Here is a 12,612-nt window from a genome sequence, read left to right on the forward strand (position 1 = left end):
GATCGGTTCTATAGTAATACAAATTACATATTTAGATTAAAAGATTCCAAGGGAACTTCAATTTTAACCAAAAATAACAAAAACGACGTAAAAATCTGATTTATTTATATATATACATATAGGCAAAATATCCTTGAGGCAAAATGTTCTAATGCGAAATGGTTAACCTATCATCATTTGCGAGTATGACTAAGGAGTTTAACATTCTTGCCACGCCATTGAAGGCTATCTCGAAATAGCGAAGTGGGAGATAGTTGCGGAGTGTATAATGACCAAAGTGTTTGCAGAGGATACTTCTAGACAACCAAAAAAGGGTTAAGCGACAGGGAGCGGACGGTTTCTTAAATGTTTTAGCTGTGGCAAACTGGGCACAAGAAAAGGTCACCAAATAAGAAATTATACTGGTCAGTTCCCCCATGGATTCAACAAAGATCATAAGATAAACAAAGCTGCAACAAGTAAAGTCTCTTAATCAGGAAATGATGGCAGACTTAAAATTAAGCATTTTTCATCGTTAAGCAAATTACTTGGATCCAGCTCATCAAGACTTATGTGTCGTGATGAGTGTTCTTTTGAAGAAAAAGAAACAAATAATGATGGGCCCATAAAGATCCTACATAGAGGTAGAAGGTCGCTAAGAGTAAATATTGTTAATGTATATCTTATGACTGCTGCTTTAAATAGGCCATGACCTGAACAAATAAGTTAAACATTTGCAGTCTAAAAAACAAAAAAAGATTCCCTCCGATATATTCTTGAACTTACTTAAACTTCAGCTCAAGTCAAAAGAATCCTCAGCCCACAAAAGAAACATTTTCATTATGATAGAAAGGATGTTACAAAAGTTTTAGTTTTGAAGACGATGACAAAAACCCTCGAGCATTGGAGAAACTAACCCAAGCTCTAACTCGACAAATTTTGCGTAAATCATCCCTTAGAAATTATCAAATGTTATGCAAAAACGCGTACAGGAGTTCGAATCAAAGCTTTGAGCAAAAACAAGACAAAAAAAAATAATTTACATGAAAAAATGTGTCACCATGTCTTTACAATACATTTTAAACATTGCTCACACATACTTAATTTATTTGAATTAGTTCATAGATATTATTTAGATTTGACTTTAAATTCATACTCCTACCGAACTTGACCTCTGTATAAAATGATTCCCTAGATATCTTATTATAGATCTGAACATTTTAAATAAGTGGCTTGTTGTTATGTATTTCATATTTCCTTTCTTGTTTTTATCTTCTTGTATATTCGTTTATATATTAAAGTACTATGTTTTACGTATTATAAATAGTCTCGTCTTTTGTAAATATATTAGAGTATAGTTAGAATACACATGATTCTATAAACTGTGTAGTATTATTCCTCCACGTGAATTATTCTCCTCATGTCTCTCGGTCATCCTGGATCTCTCCACCTTATAAATAAGTTTGACTCTCTCGTTCGTCAAGACGCAACATTGGCGACGAGGATGGGATCAGGATCACGTGACCTCCCTGCTGTGGGATCGTCGGCAAAACTAGCCCTGTTGGAGTTGGGTAGCCCTTTTTCGTCGATGGGGAGAACGCTCGTTCGTCTGCGGAAGGCGGAGCAATATGGACTGTGCCTATGTTTGGGCCTCGTGGAGGAAGGAAGAGAACCTTGGTCACTTTCAAGAAGTGAAGTGTGTGTCCGGGTCAGGGACCACATAATTAAAAATGGATTTATTCCTACACAATTTTGGTTCTCTACTGTTCCTACTCTCCCGTTCACATCATTGGTTAATGGATGTGGAACGGTCTCTCTTCTGGATCATCCCGAGTTGGATGAGGGTACATCGAGCAAGATGTCTCCCAGGGACGAGCAGGGTGCTCGGGTCCTTAAAACCTCAACAAGGGTGAATGTTATTTCTCCCAGGGACGAGCAGGGTGCTCGGGTCCTTAAAACCTCAACAAGGGTGAATGTTATTTCTCCCAGGGACGAGCAAGGTGCTCGGGTCCTTAAAACCTTTATGAGGAGTATTGTCCTCCTTTCTCCAGTGCGCGTGCTGAGAGCACGGCACGTCTATGGAGATAAAGTTTTGCAGTACAAGGAAGAATGTTTTGTCCGCGCCTGGACATGGATGGAGCGGATCTATAGGCTGCTGTTCATGGAGAGGAACCTGTGTAAGCACCGCCATGGATTTGGTGCTTGGGGGGGTGATGTTATGTATTTAATATTTCCTTACATGTTCTTATCTTCTTGTATATTCGTTATGTATTACAGTACTATGTTTTACGTATTATAAATAGTCTCGTCTTTTGTAAATATATTAGAGTATAGTTAGAATACACATGATCTTATAAACAGTGTTACATTATTCCTCCACGTGAATTCTTCTCCTCGTGTCTCTCGGTCATCCTGGATCTCTCCACCTTATAAATAAGTTTGTGTCTCTCCCTCGTCAAGACGCAACACTTGTCTTCATACAAATTGCAAATGTCCAGTTTACAAGTAGCAAATATTACATTTTGAGTTAGATTTCTTGGAATCTTTGATTAAAATACAAGTACGGTAATACTGTATGCGTTTTTCATATATTTGTTACGTCATTAAAATGATCCTACTTACTTCGGTAAATTACAGAAGTCGTACCTTTATCATCCACTACCTTGATTCCGGATCTATAAAACTCCATGCCTTTATTTACTATCAGTTTTTCGATAAATCAATGGTAGAATTTGAATTATTACGCTAAAAAGGATTAGTATAACTACGGAAAATATGAAAGTTCATGATTTCAATTGAAATGTGGAACCTCAAAATATTTTTCCAAGGGGCTGAAACATTGCCGAGTATGTTTTTCTTCCTAATAACAACTTTTGATACGTAGCCATTCCCAAAATATAAAAAAGTAATATTTTTTAAGCCACACTATTATAGAAAACGTATAGAAATATATTTAAATAAGAAAATCCCTTATTTTAAAAACATGAATAAAATATAGAACGTAATTTTATTTGCCCTTTAAAATAATTAATTTTGCGGTTCAAATCATTATTTTTTTGTACGGCAAAAACTTTACAAGGAAATATTATTAATTCAAAATATGATTTATGTAGAATAAGTGAACATTTTTTTCTTTATTTTATTAACTAAAAACTTTTCTTCTTTGCATGTAAGAGACTTTCTCTGTCTAATTTTTAGATGATTTTAATTATTTTTCCCTAATAAAGGACTTATACTTAGAATTGTCGAAAAAGGGACTCCAGGCAGTGCCAATCACTCCAAACAGTAGCAGAGTGACAGCAGGCCATGAGTTCCATACCTAGAGATGTAAATAACATGACCTACTTTTGTATAAAAATAAACTAGAAAATGAACGTGATCACACTGACAATTAGAAGAATGTTTTGGAGGAGAGCAGCTTAGCTGTCAAGACGTTTCATTAGATAAATCAACCAGCAGATAACAAACAAATAAAATAAACATAAATCTAAATACATATCTAGTTTAAGACATTGATAGGACTTACACTTTTAAATCATGAGTGTTACTTTTAGTTTATCATTAAGCACACGCTCTTTGTACTTTGATTTTCTCTCCTCAAGAATTAAGGAATAAAAAAATAATATTCATATTGCAACTAATAAAGTCTTGCGCTAGTCGAAGTTCATATTTTTTTACAATTCTATCCATGCTCAGGCTCAAAACATTATTTGATGAAATTTAGTGATAATAACACAAGGCTACCTCAATAAAATATGAAATCCAATCGTATCAACTGACTACAAACACAACCTTACCTCACCAATACACAAACTTGTACTTTATTTTGTTATCCGCTAACAAATTGTCTACTTACTTTCCCTTAAGAGTGTTGTTTTTTTTGTTATGTTTTTTTTTTTTACATTGATGGATTGAATTCGAATGCGACCATGCTAAGCTGTGAAGGATGACTAACATTTAGTTGGGAAGAATTGGCTAACTATCAACTAATTGTTTGCTTTTCATTAGACTGTTTAAACGTTTTGCACATCTTGTCAGCTAGTACCGCTCAATAGGACTTTATACAATAATTATGACTAAAAGTATAATGAAATGAGAAAAATGTAATCTCAAAACAAAGTTTATATCACCAAAAAATGATGCCACGGAGTAATTTGAATTTTTCAACAGAAATTCCGACTTTCTCTGCTTGGCTTGGATTGGATAGAGGGCACCTTAGTGACCATTTCTGTACATAAAATAGTACATACACTCAAAGATATGATAATATTCAGTAATACCTTGAAGTATGAGTTTAATTTGTTCCTTGACCGGAGTTTGTAAGTGAAGACAATTTACCACCAAAAGAAAGAACTAAAAAATTAAAACATAAAGTGGCTCTCGCGTGCCGTCGTCAACTCTCGAACAGCTCGTATCCTTTAAAAAAACTCGTACGTTGTGTTACTCATATCTCAATGTATTATTGTATCTTACTTTATGTCCTTTGCCATTGTTAAGGTTCAGATGCAGACTGCTTGCTGGAGACTGAATATTTTAATATAATACAGTTTTTAAACCGAACTGTCAATAGAAATCCCTTGGTCGTCTATGTATTTATTTCTCTATGATATGTAGAGCGCGCGACCGTTGTTAAAAAATAAACTTAGAGCGCCTATGACAGCTGTACATGCGCAGGTTTGTTGTTTTGGCGGCTAGCCAGAGATGTTCAGCATCATTTTAAAAAAAATGGCATCGTTCAACGAAGTATTTATTCCACAACCGTTGAAAAGGCAGTGTCCTTGTTTGGTTTTTGTTATTTTTTTACTTTGATTGAACCAGTGTTTGCCCTAGAAGCTCACCGGACCTCAACCCCCATAGACTTATTTATATAAGTTGCAATTGAGCAACACACCAACAGATCCCCCTACAACACAAAATCCGAACGGATGTCCAGGGTCCAGGAGGAATTCTGTAATATGCCAAATGAGAATACCATCAAGTCCTGGCCCCGTTTCCGAGGTCGAGTCGAGACTGTTATTGACGCCAAAGGCAATTAAATTGAATAATAATTTATCAAAAAATATTCATCTTTCATTGGGCATTGGTTTTTATTAAAATCGTATTGTTAGTTTAAGAGAAAATCCTTTTTTTTTAATCGTGTTGGTTGTTAAATTGAGGTCGCACTCTGTATAAATTAGAACAACATTGAAATAAAGGATAAATACACAAAGAAACCTTTGTTAATAGGGTAATCAAATCCCAATCCCACAAACAGGATACGTTGATTTATCTGCAGAGACAATATCATAGATAAGCTTTTGTAATTATTATTTTCACAATACAAAAAAAAATTATTGTATCTCTCATTCAATAAATTAAAAAGAAATTCCCCCCCCCCTCCCCTTAATATTGCAACAAATGTTTGATACCCAATTTATTTGCTTTATCCAAAAAATAATTATTTTCCCAGAAATTCAATTGAAAAATAATTCGTAATATTCCATTGCTATTATCGGGAATTCATAGGAACTTTTGACAAAAAACAGTGTTAAACTGGAAATTATCAATGTTGAAGGCTGGACACAGAAACATTATAGGTAAAAAATAGGTATATTAGTATATAAAACAAACAAATTAATCGAAAAAATAGAAAAAATGTTACTAAAAAGTTGAATATGTGTTTTTGTTATCATTAGGACAAAGATGAATGTTTCGCAGACTTTATGGAGACAGCGGACTATATAGAGACGGTTTTGTCTCTATATTTTTGCTGTCTCGATATAGTCCGTTTTTGGTGTATATGCTGATAGCAGATTATTTAAATACAAGAACTAGTTCGAAGTCATCGTGATATTAGTTTATTTAGTTCTAGTGACGTTTCACCTTGTGACTCTTTTGCCCTGAGACTATATAAAGGGGGACTTACAGCAGAAGGAGGGAGGTGAGAGAAGTGAGCGAACTGCGTGGAAAGACATTTCATTCATTGTCATTTGGATGGATCTCTCCTCCGGAGTAATCGGATATATGGATCCGCATCCATCGATCCTTTGCGTTCCTAGGAATATCCCATTCACACGTTTTCTGATACTCTCTTCAAGGGATCTTGACTTTTAAGGCGAGATCCCATAAACAACTGCTTCACTCGGTGGATCTCGTTACCTTTAATGGAAGGATCGTTGATTGTGCAAGTCCTTCATCATGTCATGGTCTGTGATAGTGACTTCGGATCTCGCTAATCGTTGTCCTTATACATAAATTCCTCTAGATCTTCTACGGAATCATCGTATACTTCTACATATAAGAACTAAGGAGTTCCATAAAAATAATGAGGAACAGAGAGAGTTGTCATCCTCCATCCACACCTCCTTCTTTGAAATTCTTGAAAATCAATTCTGCTTCGTCTCCATAAGAAAACTATTCCATTTATAAGAGTCCTTCAGAGTCCTTGATGTATATAACGCAGAAATCACACATCTCTATCACATTTACATCAATTCTATTTATAAGTTGGACTTTTCTATGATGTGATAGACATTAACTGGGAAAATAGCACAGTGCAATTCAAATCCATGTTTGCAGTGGAGAAGGAGATCAGCTATGACAAAACGTATTTCGATAGGATTAATCATCTTTGGTTTGGAAAGGGAGCAAGAGTTGAAGCACATCAATTATTCCGCGTGTATTACGCACGTTCACAATTATGTGTGAATTTAATACAGTCAGTCGATGACGCGTATTTCATCAGGAATGTGATGGATACAAAGCTAGTCGCAAATCTTTTGTGTGTCCATCTCAATATGCCACCAAGACTAGCAGAGATGTGCGCAAATACAGTCAGGAATGGTGGATACATCGATGATGTTTCCGCTTTGTATGGAAAGTTTTTCGTACTATTCTTTACTTCGTAAGAATTAGAAAAGCCTGAAATAACCTGGACACTTCAATCTCACGCCTGATTGCTTTATTACAACTGAGCCTCTTTTGTCATTGGAAAACAAGTGCAAGATGATTTTAGAGTCGTTAAGATAATGTGCTTCTCTTTTCTCGATATTTTGGTCTACAATGCATATTCTATTCTATTATTACATATAAATAGTTATTTAGAACTGTAGAGTTCCACAAGAAGAAATAATTCCCCAATGAATTACCCAATGAGAAACAAAGAGTTATCAGTCCTGATGCACAGTTCCTTCGTTGAAACTCTTGAATCCTGGTCCTTCCAAAGTCAACTTTTTTTTTCGTCTCTTATTCTGACAAAAATATTTCATTGTTAAGAATCCTTCAGTTTCCTTGATGTATATAATGCAGAAATCCCTTGTGGAAAAAGTAGATGTCAATCTTAACTCTCAAAGAATATGCACCCTTTTCTCTCGATATTTTTGTCTGGAATACATATTATATTTTGCTGTTATCTGCATAAATAAATTTTGTCAACTGTTGAGTGCTATATGACCTCTTAACTTCTGTAGACTTATATCGGAAAACCTTAATATCATTGCAACTTCAAAACTTAGTTAGTCGTAATCAATTTCTAAAAACCTTATTGCGTATCCCTATATTGAAGTAATACCACCATGAAGATTTAGGATCTCCACACTAATAAAGATTATTAATAAATGTTTACCATTACAGTTCTTATATTTAATTATTAGTCATATTAAAAATACTCATTAATGACATAGATACAGACGTTCAAAATTAAAGGCTTATTTAATCCCAAGTATCTTCATTCTTTTCGTTTCTACCGTGCAAGGAATATCTAGAGCGAGATATTTTCTTATAGACCTATATATATATATATATATATATTTTATCTTTTTATACACAATGAAAACAAACCGAATACGTTTTTTTAACTACAGACTACTGCTACTCAATCTAATATCAGCCCGGGATCATCGATAAGGAGGAACGGTTTGAGTCCTTCCTCAGATCAGACCCTCTCTCCTCGAGGATTAAGTTTCACTAACAATGGGTCAGATCAGTGGTAGGAATTGAGAAAAGAAGATAAGAGAATGGAGTGTCCATTCAATAAATGTGGGCGAGCATTTATCTGTCCAAAGGATATGCTCGACCACATTAAAGCATAACACGATTCACAGGGCAAACCGAAGAAAAGACTCTGAGGATTCGAAGAATATTGTTATGTATTTAATATCTCCTTACATGTTTTTATCTTCTTCGTCTATTATAAGTACTGTGTTTTACGTGTTATAAATAGTATCGTCTTTTGTAAATATATTAGAGTATAGTTAGAATACACATGAGCATATAAACTGTGTAGCTTTATTCCTCCACGTCATTTCTTCTCCTCATTTCTCTCGGTCATCCTGGATCTCTCCTATTATAAATAAGCTTGTGTCTCTCCCTCGTCAAGACGCAACAAATATGGAAGCGGGAAGGAAGAGGCATTTCACTCAGCCTCCTTCATCCTGTTTCGATGGCCTTGAGAGCCGGGAAGCCCCAGAAAACATATTATATCTCAGAGGACTCAATAACATTTATAAAGGAAGAGGTTTTCTCGCCAGAGGTCCGTTTAGGACTTGCTTCCCTCGAATGCAATTTTCTTCTTCGTTATATGGCTTCCATAACCTTTTAAGAATTATTATGCAGCCATTTTTGGGCAGAAAAGAAAACTTTTCTGCCCAAAGGGAAAATTATAAGAAGTTGAAGGAATTGTACGAAAATTCGAGAGATGAGGGGGCATCGCGAGAGCAAGACTTGATTAAGCAAGCTATATCAACCAATAAAAGGATGCAAAAAGACCTTTGGTTCGCCTTCCAATTAAGCCAGAGGATCGAATCACTTGTGATGTTGGAGAGGCGAAAAAAGGTTTAGGGCAATGACAGGGAAATAGACGACCCAACACAAGTGGAGCTCTTCAATGGGAGAAAGGAGCTGTTGGCATAAATCCTTCCAAAGGAAAAATAATTTTCCCGGAAAACTGAACCTCCCAAAGCATTACCAGCATGGAAGAGAAGTGAGCAAAAGATACAAAGGGCCATCGGATAGGGGATTTGGATATAAAAGATTTTATAAAGGGAAATCATATCAACCAAAAAGTAATATTTAACATGTAGAATTTTCTGAACTGCTGATCACACTTATAATGATTTAATTGAAAATCGTTTGAACAATTTTGGATTTATTAGACCAACTAAACAAAAAAAATTGAAGTAATACAGCAGGTAAATCTATCCCTCTATTTGAATATTGCCAAAAAATATTTTATTCAAAAAATCATGGCACATAATGTAATTTATGAAGTTGAATGCAAGATTTGACAAATTTATCATTTGGTAAAAGCAAGCTTTAAGTAGACATTAAGACTTTCAAACAAGCAGAGTGATATAATTGCAATAAATTTTACCTATGATTTCATGGTTAGTCAGTCATTAGATTTCAAGCCTCATACAATAATTGCATAAAAATATTTAAGATATAAACTATAATGGTCATAGTAGACTATGATACACTTTTATAGGACATTATAAAAATCCTATACTGGTGCAGGGTTTACAAAATCACTAGCCCGACGTTCCGAGACAATTTACTTTTTCAGTTGGGCTACCTAAGAATATACCAGATACCTTAGCTTGTTATTAGGCAGCAGTTCATTTCCGGGTGATGATCACAAAGGGCACATGACTACACTATTTTATATTAACCTTGCACTAGGGGTTAAGAAAAGTATGACATTTTAAGATGCGACTCCTTTTGTGATTGCTACCTGAAAAGATTTGTTTATTTACCGAAGCTGTCATCATTATTCTTTTATTCTTGAAGAGGAAACAAGAAGTAAAAAATACTGAAGAATTGTTGTGTTGTGGAGTTAAAAGAGTAGGTCCGTGTTAGAATCGGAGTAGAATTGAGGATCAGCATCAAACTAATTTATCTATGTCATGACGTTTCATTAAATTAGCTTCGAGCAGCTATGAAATGAAGGAAATAAACACAAAGTCTACTCTGTATCTAATATGATATAGAAAGGAATTACTCGATGTCGATCCTCAATTCTACTCAGAGTCCAACTAGAAATTACACATATATACGTATACTTATTGTTCTCTCTTCCAAAATATAAAAATAATGGTAATAGCTTTGGGAAATAAAAACCCCTTTTCAGGTTGCAATATAAAAAAACTCTTCCTTTAACATAATTTTTTCATTTCTAATGATGCAACTGTTCCTCCCTCTACAACAATTGGCATTCTATAATTTCCCAAAAAATCCATTTAATGTTCTAATTTTTTTTGTGATGATAAAAGTTATATAAATATCAATTAAATTAAATGTGTTATCACTTGTATTAGAGCATTTAAAACAAAAGTAAATCCCTTCGGGGTGCCAATGCCTGGCAGAAGGGCGACTAAGCATTTTGAAATTTTACGATCCCTGTCATGAATGTATTTTTGTCTTGTTTTTTTACGTTTATTCTTACAAAAGTCAACTTTATGTAACATAATACATATATTGGTTTAAAATAACCCATGAACTATCTACAGGTATTATACAAAAATATTATTTGATCATAATAGTAACCTGAATCAAATTTGACATGGAACATTGAAATATTCATAATAAAAAAAGTCGAAACATATCAAATATAAATAAAGAACGTTGTACTTACCACAAAACAGTACCAATCCTCGTAAAATTTAATTTTACCTTAATTAGTTAAAAGATTAAGGCGAACACGCAACATTGCTTCCCCAAATTGAAATCTTCTCATTGGTACATTCATTATATTGAAAATAACTGTGATGTTTTTGGGATGTTTGTAAGCAGGACTACACCACCATTGATTTGAGTAAATACAAATTCACTATAAATCCAATTGCAGATTTTATTTACAGCCCATAGAAGCTTCCAATAACTCTTAATATTCAATAGGCAAGGAAGTGGCTGATCAAAAAAATTACAAATTGAGCTCCTAATTCAACAATATTCATCAAAATAACTTAAAGATAATAATTGTCAATACTAATCAATCAACATATTAGATGCTTACATAATACATATTAGCTCTTTGATCCTCAAATAGTGAACTCATGGAAACATATCATAAATGGCTCTATTCGTCATTAATATTATCTTCTTAAAAACTATTAAGTAATCGGTTGATTTAAGAACTTTTTCTTAGTAAGGTTTTCATTACAGAGCTTTCATAGGTTCAAATAAATTATGTAATCCATCTATGATATATTACAAAATTTGTAACAAGTAGATACTTGACTCCTCTTCAATAAGACGAATTAGTCCATACCCAACTAACTCTTGTTGAAGCTAAATTAATATATTTTAAAATAAGCACATTTTATATAGATGAATATGGTACTTCTAGATTACCTCAATACACGAGTACCTCAAAAACACATTAAACTGAAGAAATGTCATAGTTAGAAGAGACGAAACATTTCTACAATTCCTTCATTCCAAAATAGTCGATGATGTTCAACTTACTAGAGAGCATAGGCGTGAGATCCTTGCTCACAAGTCATTGAATATTTTCATCGAGACAGTTTCAGAATCCAGAGTCGAGTCCTCAGATTTCATTCGAGTTCATTTTAAGTCCATAATTATTATATAATTCATAACCATAGTTTCCAGATCTTTGCTGACTTCAGTAGAGTATAAATTAGTATTTACAATTCCAATATATAGATAATTCATCATACTTAATAGACATAGGCGGAGTTTGAAATTTATACTAGGGAGCCCAAGAGTTTGAAATTTGTACTAAAATGGCATATTTTTTTTATTTACATATAGATATATTAAATATTATGGATCAAAGGCCCAAGCCCCCTGGGCCTTCCTTCCTGCAAACTCTGCCTATGTGTTAGGGTGTTATGAAAAAATATATACCTCTTAGGAGAAATTGAATACATTGCGAGAAAACTTACGAAAAGAATCTTCTAAAATCCAATTAAGCCTGACAGTCTAAATCAAGTCACGAGTCTTAGCTTGTGAGATCAAGTCGAGTTGTCGCCTCTGCTGAAGACCATAGCTTAGGAAATCCTTGACTATTACTTTTAATGGATACTTTTCAATAGGATCAATTAATATGCGTTCGCTATTTATTAATCTCAAATTAAGGTGATTCCACAAGAATTCAAGACAACCACGAAGGAAAGAAAAGTGAACATTACCCGAATTTTCTTCTTTCCATACTACTCACATTATCAACGCATCTACTCGATAATCCGTTCAAAAAAAAATGTTTCCAACACATACTGACATTGGCTCGCCTCTCTGTTACTGTGACGAGACTGGTACGTACGACTTTTAGGCGTTCTTTTTCGCTTTCATACCTTGGACTAGGGAAGTTATCAATAGTCATTTTAAATTAATTTTTTTCGTTTCTAAATCTCTAATTTGACAATTTTGATTAATAAAAAAGGGTATTCAACTCAATAATTTCTTTATTCCAAGTTTAAGTATTTTTTTTAAAGAAAAAAATTAGAATTTTTTTTGTAGAAAATAATTTCCTGGATTTGTAGCAAATATTTTTAAAATTTATATTTTATTTTAAAGTCGAGAAGTATTGAATAAATCTTAATTAAATTCCATCGAATGGCTTATGAATAAAAAAAGGCTTGTTCAAGTCGTATTCCATGCAGGTATTTGTAGGGAATCTGGTCGTTTTGTAGT

The 12,612-nt window shown here is 33.8% G+C and overlaps 1 long non-coding RNA gene across 10 annotated transcripts in view; it reads right to left on the reverse strand.

Annotated features, from left to right (window-relative positions):
• LOC121115227 (uncharacterized) overlaps positions 1 to 12,612 on the reverse strand; it is a 74,694-nt gene that overhangs the window by 61,990 nt on the left and 92 nt on the right. For 4 of the 10 annotated variants that reach the window (XR_011779451.1, XR_011779452.1, XR_011779453.1 and 1 more), the window contains exons 1-4: positions 11,827 to 12,586; positions 11,308 to 11,579; positions 10,970 to 11,244; positions 10,589 to 10,918 (exon numbers count right to left, since the gene is read on the reverse strand). This is a non-coding gene — a long non-coding RNA (uncharacterized lncRNA). Of the gene's footprint in view, positions 1 to 10,588; positions 10,919 to 10,969; positions 11,245 to 11,307; positions 11,580 to 11,826; positions 12,587 to 12,612 lie in introns of those variants that run through there. The other 6 variants (XR_011779449.1, XR_011779450.1, XR_011779457.1 and 3 more) reach the window with 4 other exon arrangements.

The sequence above is a fragment of the Lepeophtheirus salmonis genome, chromosome 3 (genome assembly GCF_016086655.4).
Source record: "Lepeophtheirus salmonis chromosome 3, UVic_Lsal_1.4, whole genome shotgun sequence".
NCBI classification, from domain to species: domain Eukaryota; kingdom Metazoa; phylum Arthropoda; class Copepoda; order Siphonostomatoida; family Caligidae; genus Lepeophtheirus; species Lepeophtheirus salmonis.